Below are 13,861 nucleotides of genomic sequence, written 5' to 3'. Positions count from 1 at the left end.
ACCCCTCTAATTATACAGGATAGTTAATTCCTGATATTATGACCCTTGAATATAGACCAACAGAAGCTATGTCCTTTCTTTGTTTGTTTACCTATGCTAGGTGTGTGCTCTGTTTGTTTCTAGAATGAAATATATGCCTTTTCTAAAGGTGAGTGTTACCAGAAATGGCCTCATCCTGTCTGAAACCCCACTGTACCCACATGCTTATGAGCTTTGTTCATACATATTTTTAGAACTGTAACTTAATTCATGGTGATGTGGAATTCATATAATAGGAATTTCCAGTCTTTAACAGAGAATATGATCATCATTTGCCACTTATTTTGGCCCCAGTTTTGAAAATGTATAAGAGGAATGGTGAGTAATGGTTAAGAATTGAAAAACAGTTAATTAGCTATTATTATTGTTCTTGTGAGACATGGAGAATTACTTCTTTGTAGCAATGTGAATTAAGTATACTTAGTTTGGTAGCAGAAGCAGCAGTTGACAAAATATATGAGATAAGGTAGTAAAAAAGTCAAGTATAAAGATTTGAGCCAAGATTGTTGAAATTTGTTGTTCTTTTTAGAAAAAAGAAAGTTATGAATAATATGGAGTGGACTGTGAGGACAGGGTGAAAACTAAGAATGGGTTTAAAATAGTGCTGGCATACTCTGGGTAGAGATTTTAGGCAGCCAAAGTTCCTACCTCCAGAGAGATATTTGGAAGTTGCCAAAAAGATAACTGGTGAATTCACATAGTTTTTGGAGCACAAGAAAGGCTACAGATAAAATCATAGAGAATAATGCCTACATCTAGGATGGGAGTTGAGAGGAACTTGCAAAGAGAGTGTTAGAAAAAGGGTGAGGATAAACAAAACTGGTGCTACCTCTTAGGAGCCTAGGGAAGAAAGCATTTTTTAGAATAGTATGGAGTAAAACAACACCATCAACTTCCAAGAAGAAGTTGAAAAGTATAAACTGCTATCATGTTTTTAAGTTTGGTGCTAGTATTAGTTATTGGTCACATTGAGCAGAAGAGGTTCTAGAGAATGTAAAAGGTAGATTGGAAGAGTTTACATAATGTATGCAGCAGTGGAGGAAGCTGAGGCAATAGACTAGCCTGTTTAGCTAGTAGTTCTTTGGATGAAAGGCAAGGGGGAGTTAGATAAACTTAGTTGTTGAAAAATTACTGGAAGTTTGTTATATTGTTTTAATTGATTTTAACTTCAGACTGTTCAATAATGAGTGCATAGTTTAACCACCATAGGAATGAAATTAATTGAGTTCTTTGCTCTGCATAACTTTAATAACAGACAGATGTTGGTTTTCCAGTAAAAGCAACGGAGGTTGTTCTCTAAATTACTTTGGATTTACAGTGCTACAGAGCATTTTAATTACAGTCATATGTGCATACATTAGAAACATAATTTCAATACATTTTACTTGGTAATAGAGCACATTTATGCCACACCATGTGACATGGCAAGCATTCTCTCTGTTGAGTGGTGTAAAATCTTTGTAACTCTTGCATTTTGCATTTTTTGCTTTGAGATTGCCACCATCATTTACATTTGCTAGTAATCCAATTTTGGATTTCATGGATATATATGAGCATGTGTGGACAGGGTGCCAGTGGAAAGCTAAGAAATGAAGAAAGGTAAAGAACAGCCAGAGGACTTGGCAAAATTACTCTTTCTTCACTGAGCCAAGGCAGCTATTTTAGCTAAAAATAAGGAAGAAGGGGTGTGGAAGAATTTAAAATTAGGTACATATAGGAAGAGAAAAGCTGGGTAAATAATTCAGGTATATAAGCAAGTTCAAGAGATGAATGAAGATATTACTCTGTTGAATAGGAGAAGGCCAGGCAAAGGATGGCTTACAAAAAGCCATATGTGAACCTAAGGTAATGAATAATTGTGGTTAACTAGAAGTTTTGTAACAGTGGTATTTAGAAGAATAGAAGAACGATGTGGTTCCAAGCACCATATTAACCAGAAAGAACTTTCTGAGAAAGGAGACAAGTCTGTGAAATTTTTGTCAGGATTCCTCCCTTACTCCCTCCCTTCCTATTCTTTTGTGCTATATAATGCCTGGGTACCTCAGATGTGGTTTATCTCAGGAATGGATAGTAAGTTAAATTATATTTTTATCAAAATATGGGGTTTTTTTGCTTTTTAATTGACATAATAATTGTACATGTTATGGGGTAAAAACAATTGTTCAATACAAGTATACAATGTGTAATGATAAAATATAGAACACTTGGCAAATTTGCATGTCAGCCTTACACAGAGGCCATGTTAGTTTTCTATCATTCCAGTTATAGTGAATGGGCTATCAAATTTAGCACTATAAATGATATTTAAAATAACTATTGTAGTACCTGTATATATAAGACATTATGTTCATTAAAAATTGCCAAGTCCGGGCTGGTGTTGTGGTCAGAGGTAGAGTGCTTGCCTAGCATGCATGAGGCACTGGGTTCGATCCTCAGCCCCACAAAAAAATAAAATAAAGGTATTGTGTCCACCTATAACTAAAAAAATATTTAAAAAATTGCCACGTTCAACAGACAATGGTAGAAAATTGAAGCCTCAAGTAAATGAAGAAAAAATAAGAAGAAGCAACTTAAAAAATGTTGTTTGCCTAGCCAAAAAGAGGGAAAATGCAAGTAGGATTTATTATGAGAAAATGTAACCTTTAAATCTGCCTCTGTAGGGCAAGGCCCTGAAGAGATGCTTAACTAGGCAGGTATGATGATTGCAGAATTCTTAGGGCAATAACAGAGGCGGAGATTGTCAACACGTGGGCAGTGAAGTCTGCATACTCAAACTCTGGGCACTTTTTCTTGGCTTCTCAAGTTGTGTGTATTTGCATGGGTGTGTTGGCTCAGGAGAAAAACTCCAGTGCTGTTAGAAAATGTCTGTTACACAGACAATATCAAAACAGCTTTACCAGTCTTAAATAACAAAGAAGGAGCAGAGACAGATTTAGAATTTAATCCCTTGGGGGGCTGGGGTTATGGCTCAGTGGTAGAGAGCATGCCTAGCAAGTGTGAGGCATTGGGTTCCATCCTCAGCAACGCATAAAAATAAGTAAGTAAAATAAAGGTATTGTGTCCAACTACAACTAAAAAAGTATTTAACAAAAAAAGTAATTTAATCCCTTGGTTTTGTTACTTGCTTAGCAACTGCTGATATGCTGTTTTCCAACCAAATTCTGAGTGCATTCATAGCATTTGTAGCTCAAACAGTGCCCATAACTGGAGTGATACACAGTTCTACTTACAGTGGTAGGGGTCATAACCAGGGTAGATAGGGAGATTTATGATTCTAGGATGTGTGCTAACCCTAACTGGAAACGTTTTAAAGGCTTAGAGGTTTTTCTGGGGGTTGCCTTTTGTTTCACTAGAGTGATAGGAATTATAAAGCATGCACCCTTAATACTACCAATAGAATTTGAACTTCGTGTTGTGTAATGTTTAGAAACTTTTTAAAGTATTCATCTAAGAAACTTCAGAAAGACAACATGAGATTGAGCCTCATTGGAGACTGGAGATACCATCCCATGTTGCTACTAAGAAGGAGAATAAAAATCAAAGGTTTTGATCTCTGGGTGAGCTGGTTTCTAGAACATGAATCACTGCCAAACTTCACCCCCACTCTGTTATCTGAAGACAAAAGGCAAAGTTCTTGGTCTTAACCCTATAGAGCCCTTTTCCTTTTCTCTCCTAAATTTCTGTGTGATAGGCCTCTCTTTCCTATGCAAAGTGAACCTGGATCCCATACACAGGAATAAAAAGTTACACATTTGTTGAATTTCTTTCTTTAGGCAATTTGAGTAGAGTTCTTCCTTTCAAAATTTTCAGGTAGGATCAACACACAGAAAGCATTTTGGATCCTTAATGGGAAGTAGGATTAAGGAAAGCCTTGTGTGGCATATATACACAATGGAATATTACTCAGCAATAAAAGAGAAAAAAATCATGGCATTTGCAGGTAAATGGATGCAGTTGGAGAAGATAATGCTAAGTGAAGTTAGCCAATCCCCCAAAAAACACATGCCAAATGTTTTCACTGATATAAGGAGGCTGAATCATCATGGGGTAAGAAGGGGGGGCATGGGAGGAATAGATGAATTCTAGATAGGACAGAGGGGTGGGAGTGAAAGGGAGGGGGCAGGGGATAGCAATGATGGTGGAATGTGATGGACATCATTATACAAAGTACATGTATGAAGACACAAATTGGTGTCAACATACTTTATATAAAACCAGAGATATGAAAAATTGTACTGTATATGTGTAATAAGAATTGTGATACATTGCGCTGTCATTTTTCAAATCAATTTAAAAAGAAAAAAATAACAAAAACTAAAGGTGTAGGCAAGGCTGCTTGAAGTATAGCTATATTTCTATTTATTTTAGCATAATTATGTTAATTACTTGCTAAGTAAATAGAATAACCCTTAAGAAACTTACTCTTCATTCATTACCATTCTGTGTTTATATGATCCCAAATATGACCAGTTATTTTTATAGTTTAGTCTTCGCAACTTTCCATTTTCATAATATCATCAGTTTATAATTAAATTTGAGGAAGAGTAAGAAAAAGAGGAAAGTGACTGCTTGGCAGCATGAGCTTTGTTGCCTCCAAATCAATGCTGAAAGAATGAACATGAATCTTCCATACCCATTTTGAAAGGAAACAATGAAAAACTAAAGATTACTGTGGCCAATGAATATAATGCTTAAATGGCCCCACACTCAAAAATTCATCCTTCAAATGATAAGACTCTTTGTCTTGGCTGAAGGGAAAATAAGTAATTTATTAACTAAGTAAAAATTCCTTGTCATCCTCACCCTTAACAACCAAAATTAATACCTATTATATATACATGCATATACTTATTTTGTTTTTTTTTATTTTTTATTTTTTATTTTTATTTTTTTTTAAATTTTTTATTGTTGGTTGTTCAAAACATTACAAATTTCTTGACATATCATATTCCACACTTTGATTCAAGTGGGTTATGAACTCCCACCTTCACCCCATACACAGATTGCAGAATCACATCAGTTACACATCCATTGATTTTCATATACTTATTTTGTGAAACACGATCATGCCCCCCAAAAAACGAAGAAAGAATTGAGCCATAGAATATAAGAGCTAGAGGCATGTTTTCAATGGTCCTAAAACAATCAGTGGTTCTAAAACACTGATCCATGGACTAGTGTCAATCTATGAAGTTTTCACCAGTATGTAGCTGACTATTTGAAAGATATTTCATAACACACAGAAAGTTAAGCAAAATTTAAAAGTTATTGAATGTAAAAAAGTGCTCCTTTATTCTGAGATTCTTTCTTTTTTTGAAGATAACATATCCTTTAATGAGATGGTGATGATGATAAATGGTAGGATTTTTCCTCCTAAAATAATAGCCTCTTTGACAGTATATAAAATAAGTATCTCTCTCCCTTCTTTTTCATGGATTCTCAAATCCTAACACCTTAGAAAAACTTGTATCATTTACTCTTCTTATTACACAGTTGAAAAAATTAAGGCCTTAGTGAAGTCAAAAAAGTTACACAAGATTTGCCACCAGGAAATCATGGAATTAAAACTAGAACCCAAACATTCATATTCCTACTTCAGAGCTTTGAATTAAGGAGCAAATTACCTATTCTTTTTTTCTGAAATAACACATTTCTAGATTTAAATTAACCTTAACGTTGTCTATTTTATTTTCCTTTTTTTATCAGATTCATACCTCTATATTTTGATATAACAGTGCTACATTTGATTACTTTCATTATGCAGTTAAATTAGTTTGTCAAGTATTTTTTAATTATTGATTTGTCTTATTAAAGTGAATTAAAGGTACATTTGTCTTCTCAAAAATTTCAGGCCTTTTTATTCTCCTTGTACAAAGACTAAGTCATCTCCCATTTGTATCATTTAATAAAGACATTGATTGCATTGTACTTGACCATCTCCTGGTGCTGCAAAGCTATTTCATTTTCTGGTGAAGTTTATGCCAACGAGTTGTATGGAATGGGTACTAGTATAATGCATTTAATTATGTGTTATATTCATTTATTTTATTTTGCTATTTATCAAGCAGGATTTTAGCATCTTCACAAATTATTATTTGACTCAATGAACTGCCTAGTCAATTTGCTTTCTTTGTTGGAGCTAAAATATCAAGTCAACTGGAGAATTTAAGTCCATGTGTGATGGGTTCTAATTCCTGGTATATAAATAAGTTGATAAGACTTTATATTTATCTACTGCTGTAAATAATGAATGTGTTTATTTTTATTGGTTTTCAGTGAATCTTTTTGCTATTATCAGACTGCCCCCTCCAATAACACTGTGAGGATATATTTACTGTAATTACTATTTTTTCATGACACAATCAAATATCTTAAGTAGTATGCCCAAAGCCACACAACTAATGACTAATCATCTGGATCAGGACTAGATCTCCAGGTCCAATGATTTCAAAGTTCCAAAATTCAGCTCCAAAATGGTACTTCTCTTTATATTTTGTTTTTAAATCGTTTCTCTTTTCCCTCCCTTATAGTGATATAATTTTAAATAAAATATCCCTTCCCATCTTAATTTCCTAGACATGTTTTCAAATGGTTGAACTTGTTTTAGTGCTTTCACCTGCTAGGTAGGATCAAACTATCTTAAATAATATGATGAGAAAGGGGGAAATAAATCATATTGTTACAGAATTTAAGCTTAAAATAAATATAAAATCATCAATTCATATTAAATGTGATTAAGAGAACCATTTTATAGCTTAGAAGTATACAAAAACATATTATTATCAGCAAGAAAAGCAAACCATATTCATGTTATAAAAGACTTATGTTTTATTTTAGATACATTGAAATAGCTTCCCATACTTATAACTACCTTCCTGAAGGATGAATTTCTTAGTTAGTAGTTCTTAAATTGGGTGGAGTAGTAGTTACATTTCAACCTCACACCATATCCTAAAATGAATTCCACATAATTTCAAAAAGGAAAAGTTAATAAAAAGGAATCAATAAAAGTGAAAAAGCAAAACATTGGTGACAATTTTCTGTTCATGTTATAGAGCTTGAATTACTGAACACAAAAGTCTAAGAAAAACCTGCAATAAATCTTATGAGATATGTATCAGTTGGTAGATTCTGAAGTCCATAAAAGGTATTAACAAAATATTAAGCAAGTTGTATCCTCTGGGAGATACTTAAAACAGGTAACATCCACAAATATTTGAATAACATTTCATCAATTATGGGTATTACAATAAGTGGCTGATTAAACATTTAAATATAAATAAAGTTCAGCATTGTTCCTTGAGGTATGTTTAGAAACTGACACTGAGTATTCTCATTCATAAATGGAATATAATTAAAAGTAGATCCATTGTTGTAAGAACAAAGTAGTACAAACCTAAGATAGCATGTTCCAGTGCAGCACTATGGATGAAACCTAGTGCCTCATGCATGCTACGTAAGCACTTTATCATTGAGCTGTATCTCCAGCCTGATGCTGGCAAATTTGGTGTTGAAATAGTCTATACTACATATTAATGAATAGAAAGGAAGTAAATGAACTATATTGTAAAATAATAGACATCCATGGGGCATTGGTCACCATGATTTTGCATATATCAGAATCAGTTCTGTAGCTGGATAGTTCACTGATAGACAAAACCTAAATATGTAAAGAAAACACAAGTTAATTACTTGATATGATGGCATTGTTTTTCCTTTTTTCCATGTTTTCTTATTGGTGCATTATAATTATATATAATGGTGGGATTTGTTGTTATTTATTCATATATGCATGTGGTATATCAATATAATTTTGCCAGTATCATTCTCCAGTATTTCCTCTCTCCCTCCTGTTCTCCCTCCTCCTTATTCTTTTCCTCTACTCTATTGATCTCCCTTGATTTTCATGAGATTCTTATACCTTTCTTTTCTTTTTTTTTTTCCTTTATAACTTCCTCATACCAGAGCAAACACATGACCCTTGACTTTCTGGAGTTTTGATCCCATTGTTTTTCAAAATAAAACAAAGCATTCTTGGGAAGATTCCATTGTGATGAATGTCTCAAAGGATAACTGTGTTCAATTTTAAAATATGGACTATAATAAATGAAAATATATATATATATATATATCTCCCTGGTATCTTAATAAACTATTAGTCTTCTGAAGCACATGGTGACAATTACAGAGCAAATCTTGGTAACTTAACACTGGATTGAGAATTCATAATTGGCATTACATCCATATCCATAAAAATATCTGTAGATGTATACACATACACACACACACACACAACATACATGTGTATGTGTGTATAGTTTTGTTAGAGTTCAGAGAATGGAAAAGAACAATAAATCAAGGGATTTTCAGTATTATATTTTACCATCCTTCATTCAGTTCCACGTTACTGCCCTCTTATCTGTTCTGAAGCCAAAAAGGATATAACAAAAGATTGTAGGCATTAGGATATCATCAGATACTAACAGATATTTGTTGAAAGAAAATATGGTTGTAGTGGTATGAAATTCACAAAACTAATAACAAGGGAGTTATCTCAAATGTTAATAAACAGAGAAGTGGTAGAGATGCCAAGAAACAAATAACCTGAAGTACTTCAATTATAAGCTGGTATTGGAAATTTGTTACAGAAAAAGAGGGAGAATGTTCACTATGACCTTTTCCAACACTGTATACAGTAGCTCTTCTATATCTCTGGTTTTACTTCCAATGGTTTCACTTACGCAAGGACAACCATGACCCAAAAATATTAAATGGAAAATTACAGAAACAAACAAGTGTTAAAGTGCATGCTGTGTCTTGAGTAGCATTATGAGATCTCACCTCTTCCTACCCCAACCAGCCCAGGACATGAACCATCCCTTTGTCCAGCACATTCATACTGTATATGCTACCTGCCTGTTAATGGCCCTTTGGGTGATAAGTTCATCTGTTCTGGTATCAAAATGCTTGTTTTCAAATATCCCTTACATTGTAGCCTTATGCTGTGTCATAGTGAGTAGATCACTCACTTAATTTTAGCTCACATTAGCATTATATCATCTCACATCATCATAAGAAGCGTGAGTGTAGTACAATGAGGTATTTTGAGAGAAATCATATTTAAATAATTTTGATTACAGTATATTGTTATAATTGTTCTATGTTATTATGGTTGTTGTTAATCTCTTACTGTACCTAAGTTATAAGTTAAACTCTGTCGTAGGTGTGTGGATAGGATACAGTAATGTATTTAGAGTACAATATTGCCCACAGTTAAAGGCATGCACTGGGAGTCTTGGACTATATTCCCCTTTATCTGCATATTGAGAATATTTATTTGAAGTTGGTATATGCCTGATTTTCATTTTTAAAATGTAAATGGCAAAAAATTTTTAATCAAGTATTTGAATGATTCCATTATTTCTATTATTTGGTTTTGAGGAAGGTTGGTAGATTATGTCAAGTTCAGAAAATTTTTCAGTGTATGTATTACACATGGCAGTTATAGTCTATAGTCTTGATTTGTGTCTATAAGTGTGCAAAAAATATGTAGGTGAATATACACATAACCTTCCATCTGAAGTAGAATGTATCACCTAGAAAATATAGTTTTTCTTATTGTATACCTAAAAATTAGGTAACCATTTTTCTTCTGTAATATTAGAGGAAACAAAACTAGCGCATAAATATAGTGAGTAAAACAGGTAGGCAGTGGCAGAGCAAGTTGTCTTCTGTTTACATTCTATTTCATTTTTTCTTCTCCAATTAATAATTTTTATGTATTTCCTCAAAACTGCCTAACACCCACCTATTATGTATTTTAATTTGCATTAGATTATCTCTAATTAGAATAATCTATATTCATAAGGGAAAACATTTGATTATTTCTTTTATATAAGGATAGAGTGCAAGTTGTTCTTATAAATTTCCTTTAGGTCTCTAATAATTCCATATATGAGAAATTTGCTTAGTCTATGAGAATATAATTCTATAGTAGGAAGCAAATTATATCTCCCTTTTAAAATACGTTTACTAAAGATAGCATGTATTTCAGTTCCTTTGTTTACCAGGATCATTGGAGGGTGATATTTATATCACAAAATTAGTGGCTTCAACTTAATATTCACTACTCTTCAGCCTTTAACCAAAGTTAAGTTTGAAGTGTACAAGTCATTTTTGGGTTTGCTTGACCACAGCCAAATTGGATGTATAAAGCTCGGATATTTGCTAATGCCATCTGATCAGGTTGTTCTTTAAAAACCAGTTACTTTAGTTTTTTCTCTCTTTCTCAAGCCTCTGCATTTCCAGTTGAATAAGAGATAAGTAGAGAAGGCTACTCAGTATTCTGAAGCAAATCAGTTGTGTTTGCATGGCTTAGACAGCTTTATAGGACTCAGAGAAACTGTCAGATTTATGAGAGTCAGTTGAAAACCATTTTTTTTCCTTTCAAAAGACAATGGGAATGAATGATCCTGGTGTATGTGTCATGAATGGTGAGAAGCTCATCTTATGGTTGAAAACAAAACAAAACAAAACACCACATTGGACTGGATTGTTCTTGTCAGAAATACAAGAAACCCAAGGATGCTGTGTTTTACCTAAAATGTGTCAGATCAAAGCAGTGAGATATCTATAAAAAATGTATATATACATACATGTATACATACATGTATATAAACACATGCATTCATATGTGTATTTATGTATATATGGATAATTCTATTAATATATTATTGAAGGCAATATTTTCAAATATTGCACATGGTCATAAAATTCTTTCCCATAAAAAGTTCTGTAGGAAATGAAATTAGAACTTATTTAATTTGAATAAATATAATGTGCAAATGTGTAAGCACAAATTGTATTAATTTGTGCTACTATATTTGCGTTTATAATTAATACACATTTATTGTATGTAAAATATCACTGCTAATTTACAAAATCATCAACAGTACTTTTAAGTGTATTGTTCCTTCTAATCTTTTAGTCCATGAAAATTGTAAGTGCTTCAAGCTAATGGTCCATACCAGCTACAATGTTTTTATCTATTAATGGAGTGCTGAGTATAGACAAGCAAGTACTTGATAGATTTAATCAAATATATTGAACTTCACCTACACACTTTAAGCAATGTGGTCCTCTGAAATCTTCAACTTACAGTGTTTTCCCCACACCTTCATTTGATAATTTTCATCCCTGACAGCTCACAAATCCTCTCATACTTATTGACAGCATTATATTTTGTTAAGGAAAGAAAGCAAATGATATCCTTTATCTTTCAAATATATTAGGTTGGCATGTGGGCTGTGGTCAACCTTGATTAAAGGTGAGGGGGAATTAGTATAGAAAGAAGAATTAACAATCAGAAAAATAGATGACTTGGGATGATGGGGTCCGAGTGGGAAATAGGAGAGGGTTTAGCCATAAGCTAGGACATGTTTCAGAGGGAAGGCAGTGCTAAGTTTTTCCCTTATTTTATAATATCCCCTTATAATAGTAAGTCACCTTCCATCTAAATAATTATCCTGTATGGTTTTGTTTGAGGTAAAATATGAAGTTAAATATAAATCTGAATTTATATGAATTATATAAGTATCAACTCCCTGGTGCCTCACATTTTCACCTGCAAAGTGGCATGTGATGATGATAGTTCTCATCTCACAAGGTTATTATAAGGATTAAATAAATTAATTCATGTAAAGCACTTAGAACAGGGCCCAAAATACTATACTATGCAGTCAATAAATGAGAGTTCTTACTATCATCACTACTATCTGTCTTTGTTATTATTGTTAACAAAATTCCATAAACAGTCTTAAAAGATGCCCATAAATCCTTAATGGATAAACATATATTATAAAATTAACTGTGGCTTTATCATGATTTATAATTTAAACTGGTTTTATTCTGTGTGTGTGTGTGTGTGTGTGTGTGTGCGCGCGTGTGTGTGCGTGCATGAGTGCCTGTTCCTCCAAGCAAGAATTTATGGAAAGCTTGTTCCAGTGACATTTCTTTCTTTATATTGTGGTCCTTTCCTTTTTATTGAAGCAACTTTTACTTGTCCTTTCTTTACTCCCTTAATGTTTTAGTTCTTGTGAAATAGTCTTCTAAGCACTGAAGCTGGGACCTTGACATATACCAACTGCTGTTTTCAGTTTTGATTTGAACCAGAGCTGGTTAGAGGGGTGGGGAAAGGAGACTTCCTGAAACCATGTTGATATTAATAGCAACTTAATGCTTTGGCTTTCACTCTGATGTCTATAGACTGTACATTCATCCTCTTGTCCTTGAATTATCTGAAACCTTTCTCAGCCATGAAGAAATCTGAATATATGGTTTATTATATTTCCTTTCTTGACCTAACTGCTTTTTATATATTGCCTACTTTTAAAAGAATCAGACTGAGTGAATAAAAGTACACACCCTTATAGGAGCATTATTTAGCTCTGCCTGTCAGGGCTACTTCTGGAAATGATATGTTGTAAAAAGACCAATCTATTTAAATAATGGAATGATTTTGTATATATTTATCAAGGGGTCCTGAAATGCTGTTTCATTATGGAGTTTAGTAGTTAAAATGGATACTTATCTTTCCTAATGTGGCACATTGAAAGACTTGAATCATACATGAAGAAATATACAGAGGCATATATAATGTATAACCATATATATGTTATATATATATATATACACACAAACACACACACACACATATATATATAATTTAATATCCATATATGTTAGTCATATCTATTGTGATATTAAGTGATAAACACATACATTTAGAATCTAACCCATTTTAAGCTCTGTTGAGATAATACTAAATGTAATTAAAAAAAAAAAACCTAGTGACTTTAAGGTAGTATGACCCCCCACAAAAAAATCAAGGTAGTTATTCCAGGCAATGCTTTTATGATGTTAGGGTTCAGGAAGACTTAGATATGTATACTTGTGATACATCAAAAGCGTCCTTGCCAGGAATGATAACATTTGGCAGAATTATTTTAAAGCCCTGTGACTGTATCTTATGTCTATATTACCAATGACCTTGACTATGTTTTCAAAACATGCTGTAGATTTTGGATTTTGTCATCTTCCTCATTCTAACCTCAATATCTTATAGTGACCTCCTATTATCTAACTTCTCCTTGCCTCTTGGTATTTGCAATCACTCCTAACCAATTCTTTATCATGGTAACAGTATCTTCATTGGTATTTTGGCTAAATTAATAGCTGAGTTGAATATTTCTGTGTCTAAGTACTTAAAAAGAAATTACTTAATATAGTAAAAAATGTTATCATTTTTGTACTTTAGATACCATGTAAGGATGTCTAGAGAGTTTATTTGAAAGACTTTGACATTTTAAAATATAATATTAACTGAAATTAAATTGAAACCTACGTATTAAGCAAGGATTTATGAGTGACTTTTTAACACTATGGGAATTTTGTAATAATAATAACAATAAGTATGTTGACGATGATGATGATGATGATGACGACAACTTCTAGTTACTGACTTTGTAGTTATGTCAGACTCTGTTCTTAGCACTTTAAATGAACTAATTAACTTAATCCTTGTAACAACTTTGAGGTAAGAAGTATCATTAATCATCCTACTTTACATGAGGAACTACTGAAGTAACAGAGTTAAGTGAAAGACCTAAAGTAGGACAGTTAGGAAATGTAAACGCCAGAATTTGACCTCTGTATTCTTTTCTCATACATGAACTCCACATTTTCCTTGCCTTTTGCCAAGTACTTGATTAATAAATTTTGAGTAGTTACACAAACCTAATACTCCTTAATTTTTTTTATTGAT

General features: G+C 32.8%; 1 protein-coding gene and 1 non-coding gene across 11 annotated transcripts in view; one reads left to right on the top strand and one right to left on the bottom strand.

The window, feature by feature from the left end:
• Diaph2 (diaphanous related formin 2) overlaps window positions 1-13,861 on the top strand; it is an 831,690-nt gene that overhangs the window by 477,964 nt on the left and 339,865 nt on the right. The window lies entirely within an intron of this gene.
• On the bottom strand, window positions 2,229-2,331 carry LOC125614490. Its single transcript, XR_007345070.1, has one exon. It is a non-coding gene; the product is annotated as a U6 spliceosomal RNA (small nuclear RNA).

This window comes from Marmota marmota, unplaced genomic scaffold (assembly GCF_001458135.2).
Source record: "Marmota marmota marmota unplaced genomic scaffold, marMar, whole genome shotgun sequence".
Taxonomy (NCBI): domain Eukaryota; kingdom Metazoa; phylum Chordata; class Mammalia; order Rodentia; family Sciuridae; genus Marmota; species Marmota marmota.
This window is presented reverse-complemented; position numbering and strand designations above follow the sequence as displayed.